The following is an 11,325-nucleotide window of genomic DNA, read 5'->3' on the forward strand; positions in this document are numbered from 1 at the left end:
TGTTCCTTCTATGTCGAATTTCTCGGGGATTTTATTAAGAAATGATGCTGAATTTTGTCAAATGCTTTTTCTGCATCGATTGACAGGATCATATGGTTCTTTTCTTTTATTAATGTGATGTATCACATTGTTTGATTTGTGAATATTGAACCAGCCCTGCAGCCCAGGAATGAATCCCACTTGATCATTGTGAATAATTCTTTTCATATGCTGTTGAATTTGATTTGCTAGTATGTTGTTGAGAATTTTTGCATCCAGATTCATCAGGTCCATTCATCAGGCCAAATTGGCATTTGTATCCATATTCATCAGGCCATATTGGCCTGTGGTTCTCTTTTTTTTGCTGGGTCTCTGTCTGGTTTGGGAGTCAAAGTAATGCTTGCTTCATAGAATGAGTCTGGAAGTTTTCCTTCCCTTTCTATTTTTTGGAACAGCTTGAGAAGGGTAGGTATTATCTCTGCTTTAAGTGTCTGGTAGAATTCCCCAGGGAAGACATGTGGTCCTGGACTCTTATTTGTTGGGAGATTTTTGATAACTGATTCAATTTCCTCACTGGTTATGGGAGTGTTCAAGTTTTCTATTTCTTCCTGTTTGAGTTTTGGAAGTGTGTGGGTACTTAGGAATTTGTCCATTTCTTCCAGGTTGTCCAGTTTGTTGGCATATAATTTTTCATAGTATTCCCTGATAATTGCTTGTGTTTCTGAGGGATTGGTTGTAATAATTCCATTTTCATTCATGATTTTATCTATTTGGTCATCTCCCTTTCCTTTTTGAGAAGACTGGCTAGAGGTTTATCAATTTTGTTTATTTTTTCAAAAAACCAACACTTGGTTTCATGGATCTGCTCTACAGTTTTTTTAGATTCTATATTGTTTATTTCTGCTCTGATCTTTATTATTTCTCTTCTTCTGCTGGGTTTGGGGTGTCTTTGCTGTTCTGCTTCTATTTCCTTTAGGTGTGCTGTTAGATTTTGTATTTGGGATCTTTCTTGTTTCTTGAGATAGGCCTGGATTGCAATATATTTTCCCTCAGGATTGCCTTCGCTGCATCCCAAAGCATTTGGATTGTTGTATTTTCATTTTCATTTGTTTCCATATATTTTTTAATTTCTTCTCTAATTGCCTGGTTGACCCATTCATTCTTTAGTAGGGTGTTCTTTAACCTCCATGCTTTTTGAGGCTTTCCAGACGTTTTCCTGTGGTTGATTTCAAGTTTCATGGCATTGTGGTCTGAAAGTGTACATGGTATGATCTCAATTTTTTTATACTTATGAAGGGCTGTTTTGTGACCCAGTATGTGATCTATCTTGGAGAATGTCCTGTGTGCACTTGAGAAGAAAGTATATTCTGTTGCTTTGGGATGCAGAGTTCTAAATATATCTGTCAAGTCGATCTGATCCAATGTATCATTCAGGGTCCTTTGTTTCTTTATTGATCCTGTGTCTAGATGATCTATCCATTGTTGTAAGTGGAGTATTAAAGTCCTCTGCAATTACCACATTTATCGATATGGTTGCTTATGTTTGTGATTAATTGTTTTATATATTTGGGGGCTCCCGTATTTGGTGAGTAGACATTTATAATCGTTAGCTCTTCCTGATAGATAGACCCTGTAATTATTATATAATGTCCTTCTTCATCTCTTGTTACAGCCTTTAATTTTTTTTTTTTTAATTTTTTTTTTCAACATTTATTTTATTTTTGGGACAGAGAGAGACAGAGCATGAACGGGGGAGGGGCAGAGAGAGAGGGAGACACAGAATCGGAAACAGGCTCCAGGCTCTGAGCCATCAGCCCAGAGCCTGACACGGGGCTCGAACTCCCGGACCGCGAGATCGTGACCTGGCTGAAGTCGGACGCTTAACCGACTGCGCCACCCAGGCGCCCCACAGCCTTTAATTTAAAGTGTAGTTTGTCTGATATAAGTATGGCTACTCCAGCTTTCTTTTGACTTCTAGTAGCATGGTAGATAGTTCTCCTCATGAACTTATTTTTAAAAAGGCATGTCTTTATATGCGTATATGTGCATACAAACAAAAGTTTGAAAGCATTGCCACCAAGATGAAATGACAACTCTTTGTTTTTTATTGTATATTTTCATATTGCTGAAATTGTCTTTAAGTCATGTATATTAATATCATAGTCAATAAAATACAGCTTGACCATTCACCATTGTAATCAAAGAAATAAAATGTTGTTTGTAAAATGAAATGTTATATAGCCAGTTGAAACAGTGATTTTAAAAAATAGTCAAATAAAAAATAATGAAAATATAGTCAAATAGAAAAAAGACTGGAGAAGAAATTCAACAAACGTTAACAGTGGTTATCTATGATACATACCTACAACAAGAATTATGTCCATAACCAAATTATTTGTAATAAATATATTATTTTATTTTAAACTTTATTTATTTATTTTGAGAGAGAGTCAGAGAGAGGTAGAGAGAGATGGAGGGAGAGAATCCCAAGCCGGCTCTGCACTCTCCACACAAAACCCGACGTGGGGCTCAATCACATGAACTGTGAGATCTTGAGCTAAGCTAAAAATAAGAGTGGGAAACTCAACCAACTGAACCATCTAGTCACCCCAAATATCTATTACTTTATACTCAGAGAAAATTTAAAAAATTTAGAAGAGTTATTTGTTTTGTGATCAATTTCTGCAGCGTTTCTCTTTTTTAGGTGCCACAGATCAGAGTGCCATAGGTACGCCTACTAACACACACACAAAATTATATATTGTACATACCAGACATATGTTGTGAGCCAATTACAAAATGCTTGTATGTGGAAACTTCTCTACCAGTGGGAACTGTATAACTGTGGCAGGCAGAATTCTAGGTAGTTGGGTCTTCTGGAGACTTAAAGAGAAATGTCATCTAGACCCTTAAAACACTCTACACATTTAGTAAACAACCCACAGACCTAGATAAATGGTAAAAACAAAAACAAAAACAAAAAACAGTTAAGAATCATGATATTATGCTATTTGCTTTTTGAGAGAGAGAATTTGGAAAGTTTGGCAAGATGTATTTTTTTTTGCCAAACCATTCAAAGTAACCTAATAATTTACTCTCACCTCCCATGCCCTCAATTATTTTAAATTGATTTAGTCCTATCACCTTCTTAGACTATATTCTTGGTTTTCCCAACAACCCTGTGAGTCAGGTAGGGTAAATGTTTATATTTCACAAATAAAGAAAGAGCTTCAGAGAGGTTAAATACATTGTTTAGGATCTCAAACTAGAAATTCCAGGAATGGGGATCTGAACTCACATTTTTCTGATAATCCAGTTATTACAGGGACTTGAATCTGAGTTTACTGCCTTCCAATGCAGTTGTTTTCCTATACCATATCATTCTCTTCTTCACTCAGAAGCTTACAGTGCCTTTAAGGTAATTCCAGGATTGAACCAAGATCTGTTTCCTAACAAAGCATCAGGGAACATAAAGTTTCGAAAGGAGAATTCTAGATAAAGGAATAACTTTGGTAAGGCATAGGCCAGGGGAAGTGGTTCCGGAGTGGGAGGGAGGTTGGTGAGGTCTCAAACCCACAAGGCTGCGAAGGCTGTACAGGTGATAGAAAAAATGGAAGCCTGCCAGGAGTGAGAAAAACGGAATCAACTGCATTATGATAAATGGAACTGTCACTGGGTCTTAGTGTGGCAGAGGCAGGGATTCATGAGGATGTGGGTGAACTGGAGAGCGTGTCCTGCTGAATGCCCGAAGGATGTAGCCATTACTTAGCTCCAGCAATTGTTGCCAAAAAAGAGCTGGCTCTGTATATATTTTTTAAAAATTATTTTAGAAAAGCTAGAAATCTGATTTTTTAGGTAAAATATCCCCATTTTAAATGCTAACTGTAATTTTAAAATAATAATTTATAGGCTGATTAAAATAGATCTAAAGGCCATCAAAGCCCCTCATGTTGCTAGTTTTGTGATTTCTGAAACATTGTCTTAAGGGTTTACAAGGCTCCTGACTGATCAGATTCAGTGTCTGTTTTCTTGATGTGTTAATTACGCTACTGTGATTCTTGACATTTGGCCATACATATTTAGGAAAACATCCCATTTTCATCTCCACACCCAAGTAAGCCAGCCATCCCTGTCTCCAGTTCTTTCTCACATTCCTTCTAAGAGATGGGAAGAGAAGGTCGTGCCTGAGAGGGTACCTCCATGTGTACCCCCAGAACGGTCTGCATATATAGTAAACTGCTGTATGTGAGTGCTGAGGACTGGCCCTTGGGGCTTGGGAAAGATGTGCTTTAATGAAGTTACATTTCTGACTTTAATTATTGTCTAGACTAGAATTTTTTTTGCAAGACTGTAAATGTAGGGGTGCTGGCTTGGTCATACAAATCTCTCAGGTTTCCTTTGCTTATAAGAATCCAATGGGAAGGTGCCAAGGAAAGGTCACAAGATGAATGAACCATGGTGCAAATTACCATGTTAAATCTGCAACCTGGAACCAAACATTTGCTTACTGCCTCGACCTGAAATTGGCAAAGACGTGTGTCTTTCTAATTCCACAGGAACCATCAAAGGCAAAATGTACGTACATCTGACTGTCTGTCTCTTTCTCTTCTCTTTCACACACACACACACACACACACGCACACACACACATTTACTCCAGTGGACATTCTAATACATCTTGGGGGAGTATTTTGACTTTAGAGATAATTCTCTTCATAAACTGTCTTGGGGCTAATTTATAACATTTGAAGTATGCAATGATTTTCTATTTACAGTATGTTTTTAATAATGATTCTTTATAGAATTTTTGGAAAATATCACAAAGTATATCGAGATGCTCACTGTTCTAATTCATAATCTTTTTGCTATGCCCTTATGAAAAACAGAGCAATGAACAACAAAAACCAGAAAAGCAAACAAACCCTTGACTTTATATGAATAATTTGGATATCAAGGATTCAATTTCTGTGGCAAATTCATTCTACATTAAGTCAGCAGTAAGAAAAAAGTGCTGAAAGGTGAGGCCACGAGAAAGATTCCAGCTCGTAAGAATCCCCTCCTAAGAGGGGAGAAGGAACACTTCCTCAGCATTTCAAGTGCATTTTGACTGAAGGGACAAAGGGCAAGTAGGACAGAACCCCTGGGGGCACTGGATACAGTGGTGACAGGTTCAAACACAGGTGAGACGTGTGAATACAGTGTACAATCCCTGTGAGACATCTGGAGGATTCTTACACAAGAATGTCTCATCCCAGTGGTTTGGAGGAATTCTTGTACTCACCCAGCCTGAAGCACCTTCCATTAGTCATTCTCTCCAGCACTTTCTGCCTAATCAATCATCATAAATAAAACCACACAGTCTAGAATATTTTGAGACCTTGCTCCATGAATATTTGTATGCAGTGGTTAGAGGTATACATTGTAGCACTGTCTCATTGAATTTTTAGGAACTTTATTGAGATATCATTTGTATACCATTTAAAGTATAGAGTTTAGTGGTTTTTAGGATATACACAGATTGTGCAACCACCACCACCATATAGTTTTAGAACATTTTCATAATCCCAGAAAATGTTATTAGCAGTCACTCTCATTCTCCTCAGATACCCCAGAATATTCTTATCAGATATATGATTTGCAAATGTATTCTCCCATTCTGTGGCTTTTCATTTTTGTTGTTGTTGCCCTTTGACCCACAAAGTTCTTTATTTTGTTTAAGTCTGATTTATCTGCTCCTTTCTTTTATTGCTTGTGCTTTCTTCATCATCTCTAAAATCCATCACTTAACCCAAGGTCATGAAGAGGTATTTCCTTGTTCCTTCTAAGAGTTTTATAGTTTTAGCCCTGACATTTAGCTCTGTGATCCCTTGTGAGACCATCTTTACATATGGTATGAAGTAGGGGTCAATTCCATTCTTTTACAAGCAGATATCCTGTTGTTCCAGTACCATTTGCTGAATGGTACTATCATGATATATCATAACACATAGTACATAGGCTATCATGTCCTAATTTAATGTCTGCTTCAATTTTCACAAGAGTCCAATGAGTTAAGAATTATTGTCCCCGTTTGCAAATGAGGAAACAAAGGCTCAGGGAGGGTAAGTGACTTGTCTGAGCAGTCTGAGGAATTCCAAGGAAGAAGTAGAATATAACTTAACTCCAAACAGAGTTCTTTCCACAGTACCAAATTGAGCATCTACTACCTGCCTAGTGTAGTGGTAGAACAAACACACACAAAAGAATACTCATCATTCAATGCCTTTAGATTTTTTTTCAATTAATTATAGTCTTCCAAAGGAGCTATCAGTGCCAAGAGCTCTAAGGCTAGGAAAGATGAATAAGCATATAGTTCTTATTTTTTTAAAAGCTAGTGACAGTACAGTAGAAACAAGGGAATTTCCTACAAATAGGATAGCCATAGGACTCAGTATTTTTGGTCAAAGCAACAGAAACCAGTTTAAGGAGCCACAGTCGGAGCATCAGAGAGTGAGCAGGAGGCCGGAGAACCAGCCAGCAGCCTGGAAACGAGGCAAGTCCAGTGGCTCAGAAACAGGAAGATGGAAAGTTTCATGGACAAAAGGAAGTAAGACCAGGATGTCACCGCCATTGCAGAGCATTACCATAGACACTGTGAGTGAGCCTAACTGTGCCCCGGTCGTTGCTTTGCCATGTCTACATCCAGAAACAGGTGGGAGTGTCTGGCTGGATGAGCCAGATTTGTGTGCCCACTCCATGTGGGCAGGAGGCTGAGGGACACTCCATCGCATCCATATCATACACAATGAGGAATCCTCTAAAATAACAGGGGCGAGGGTGCTGGAAATGCCCACTCCCAGGACAGCAGAGAAACCATTCTTCTTTCTGCCATTCTAATTGATTTCTTTTTATCAATGAGACACAGAGCCAAACTATCTTCATCTTACTTCTAATCCTCTCTATTTCACCTGACTTCTTTTTCTAATGTGATTATAATCTCCCTGTGGTCAGGAGCTGTATTTCACACATCACTACTTCCTGGCTCCCATTGCACCTTAAATACAGACTTACAGGGTGTGTTTTCCAATTACTAAGGATTCTTAGGATACCTCAGGGATCATACTCAATTTCTCATAACTCACATGTGGATTTTCATCAGCCAATTTATAATCTTAAATCTGGTTTTCCTTCCAGCCCCAAATGAGCCTAAGGACCCGGCCCCCCCCCTGTGTGTGGGGACGCACAGGGAATGTTTACCTCCTTTGACATACCAAATGCAAAGGAGGATTGAGAGTGGCTGGAGAAGGTGGGCTCTGTTCCCGGGAGGGCTGTTGGCTAAGTCATGGCTTTACTTGCTCTCACATTTCTATTAATATTGCCTTTATTTTGAACTTTTCAGCTCTTTAAGGTAGTTCTTTTTAGAGCTTCTTTAAACTTTCAGAATTCTGTGGAGTTTTGGGTTCTTTCCCTTGTTTATCATCAGGGGTCAGAACTGGTTGTCTTTTCTGCTCTACTAACCCCCAGGGAGAAGAGTGGAATCCCCCAAATAGCTAAGCTCTGACTCAGCGCTTCTAGACCTTCTCCCTCTGGCTTCTCCCAGCCCCCTTCATCACTTTCTGCAGTTTACAAAGCACTCAGTTTGTGTGATCTGCTCTCAATAAAACTATCCTTGACCACATGGCAAAGTAACACCAGGTTCTCATTTTAATTATATACATTCAGGACGAAGGTTGCTAGACGCTATGAAAAGCATTAATTTGTTGTCATATCGTGCGCTGCTATAGTTTTTCTCATCCTTGGAACTGCTTACTCTAATGTCTCTTGATTTTTCTTGGAAAGTAGATGTCCACCATTTGTCTTTGTCTTTGAAAATTTGTCTTTGGAAATAAAAGCTTTCCTGAGGGACAAGAGGAGAGAAGGGCGAAGTTTAAGAAAGATAAATAAGTTTAGTCATTAATGTGTAACAAGTTCTCTCAAAGACTGCACGCTTATGTGTATATGTGTGTGTGTGTGTGTGTGTGTGTGTGTGTGTGTGTGTGTATAATGGGCTTTAATGGTTTGAACTATCAACATTGTTCATTAGTGGTTGGCTGACATGTGTATCCAGGCATGTGCCCATCTTCCTCTGCATATATACCCTTGACCAGCACGTCTCTTGTTCCTTGTTCCTTCTTACTGAGCAGTATGGGAAAGTGGGAGGAGGGGAAGCTTGTTAGGGCACACAATGAGGTGTGTTGTGCTGATGTCACGGGGAGACAAAGTTGTTTTGTGATGGTGGGGGTGGCGATGAGAGAAATGGATGGGGAAATGTATTTCGTTTATTAAGATTTGAATCCAAGGAGAAATAAAAGACCTCTCCAATTGTGAAGACTGAAGTGAAATCCTCTTTGTGTTTAGAGTCCAGTCTGATAGAGACAACCCTACACTTTATTCTTTTTAATTTGGGCTTCAATTGCTGACAATTCTTTGCTTTATTAAGACAAGAGCCTTTTCAATGCCATGTCTGCCTGGAAAGAGATAGAACTCTGGAGTAGGGGAGAGTGTTGCAGGGAAGTGGTTATCTTTATTATTTCTCATGATCAACTTAGACTTATCTCCTCTCTCATGCAGGCTACTTTCCAGACCCCATGCACCAATTAACTATCTTGTGTCCAAGTTTTCAGTTGTGCTAGTGTGAATCCTGATGATAGGATTCCATTAGAATTTATTGAGCACCTACTGTGTGCCAAGCACTATGCTAACAGCAAACCATAACAATAGCCACTGTATTAGTGTTTAGCATGTGTCAGGTGCTTTGTGCATCTTGCCTCATTTCCTCCTCAAAAGATGGCTATTTTGCAGGTAAGAGAATTGAGGCTTGGTGAAGTTGAATCACTTGTTCAAGGTCAAATAGTTAACAGGTGGTAGACTCGGAATTTGAATGCAGGTCTGTTTGACTTGAGAACCCATATAGGTTTCACTGATTGATTTTTAATATGCTCCCTTGTTTTTTTACTTTTATGGTGCATGTTGCATTTGAACAGGGAGGGAGATATATTAAAACCTTTGACAAATTTTGAGAGTAAATATCTATCTCACAGATATCCATCTTCTCAGAGTGGAGAGGATTCGGCAGCCATAGGCTACCAGGTGAATGCTATGATTTCAGAGGTTGGATTAGTTCTCTTGGTTACTAAGCTCTGTCCTCTGTGGTCCCAGCCCTCTCTGGACTTGAGTGCACAGGCACTCTGCGAGCCCTTCCTGCTCCATGTACCTCAGACCTCCCTCTGCTCAACCGAGCATCAGAATCATGTTGTCTCACAGATGGGATTGCTGAATTAGTGCTGCCAGTCTTTCTCACTGCTGAGTTTCAGCAGCTGCCTCTAATTTTGGCAGCTGTAATTTTCTCTGTTAGCACCACTGTTTGTATTACCCAGTACGTTAAGGATGACACTTGTAGCCCTTTCTCAGACCTTTGGGATCCGGTTTCTCCCTGGGCTTGGAGAAGGGAGGGCAAGGTAGGTAAGGCTGTACCATGAGGATCTCGGTTGGTGAGACACCTCACTAAGACTGGCTCCCAAATCTGGGTCGGACCAGTGACGACCTCAGTGTGTGCTTAAGGTAACGTTGAAGAGTGGTCAGCAGTAGGGTGGAAAGTTCAACTTCTCCTTACTTTATTAGACTCTGTTCTCTCCTGATATTCACATTACCCCCAGGTCCTAGGCTAGTGTTTGCATTCTTTCAAAAAAAAATTTTTTTTTAATCTTTATTCATTTTTGAGAGACAGAGCACAAGTTGGGGAGGGGTAGAGAGAGAGGGAGACACAGAATCAGAAGCAGGCTCCAGGTTCTGAGCTGTCAGCACAGAGCCTGACGCGGGGCATGAACTCACAAAGTGTGAAATCATGACCTGAGCCCAAGTCAGATGCTCAACCGACTGAGCCACCCAGGCGCCCCTAGTGTTTGCATTCTAACTTAAGACCATATGAGAAAAGAAAAGCTAAATCAGAAGTAAATTCTCAATGTGGGCATGGTAGCTTATGGTGACTTAAGATAATTTCACCCCTAGGGAAAAATGCATACTTTATGCTTCCCTTTATTGATGCTACTAGGATCTTAAACTAGGTATTTGTGTGGGAACCTGCAGACTAGGAAAAGTGAATGATTTCACAATAGCGTGAAATCACATGGAAGATATTGAGGACAGTGCTCTGTTTGGGAGAATATTTCTTCATCAGGTTGCCATGATCTCACTAGCTGTGGGAGTAAATACTATCTTCATTTAGATATGCAGGAGTTGAGCCCAAAGAAAGGGCTGAATGAGTGAATGATGGTCTAGGTCTGCCTACAGTTAAAGTTCTCAGCTGAGGGCAGCTTTGATTGAATTGGAGTGGTAACTCAGTCGAATTGCCAAGCCTTATGCTTCTGCTGTGTGATGCGTGAGTCTGTCCAAGACTTCAGTTGCAGGTTATGGCACTTCCAGGGAATTGAAAAGAGCCTAATTAGGAAACGCTGTGATGGTAAAGAAGATGAGAATTATGGCAGGTGGTTCTTTTACCAAGTTCAGTGGTCAAACTACCTTCATGGCAACTCAGCACCACTGAGGCACTCATCACTCACTGAAAACTATGAAGTACCTACTATGTGTCTGGTATTATGATGGACACTGGAATGGTTCTGTGAATATGACACTGTCACTGTCCTCAATAAGTTACCAATAGTGGGATATTAGGAAAAGAGAAGATGGGTCACGTTGGCCCAGAACCCGAATCTGCAAAAGAGAAACTGCACAGGGAGAGCAGTTCATCCATGGGATGAACATAGAGACTTTGGTGGCACAGGCAGGAAATCACTGGTCCTGAGCCAGGACAGGGAAAAAAGACTACTATAGGTGCTACTATTTACCTAAACCATCTTGATAATCCCGAGTCTAAAGGTTTGAGATATTTATTAAACTTATACGTGATGTGGCAAAAGGAGTGGCTGCCTCAAGGACCAGGGAACTTCAGGCCTTGTCACCACCAGAACTTTGACTCTGCCTCTGTCCCTGCCCCCCTTCAACATTCACCTTGGAAAAATGATCAAAACACTCTGGGTCTTCATTGTTTGATCAGTAAAATGGTGATAATAACACTGTACTTCCCTGAAGATGGAGGGCTGGACCACCTAATCTCCTTAATTTTCTTTCTGTCTTCAAGTCTATTATCTTATGATTTCTACTTTTCTAGTTGATAAAGACAACACAAAGCCTGATTTTTGCAGAAGTATGTTATTTGCTAGATTAAACCCACTACCTGCCCCTGAATATTTGAATAACAGCTAACTGGTCTATAAGACCTGGTCCTAGATGTGGCCAAGTACACTTGAATCAAATCTTTAAGATGTCCCA

The sequence above is a fragment of the Prionailurus viverrinus genome, chromosome C1 (assembly GCF_022837055.1).
Source record: "Prionailurus viverrinus isolate Anna chromosome C1, UM_Priviv_1.0, whole genome shotgun sequence".
In the NCBI taxonomy this organism is placed as follows: domain Eukaryota; kingdom Metazoa; phylum Chordata; class Mammalia; order Carnivora; family Felidae; genus Prionailurus; species Prionailurus viverrinus.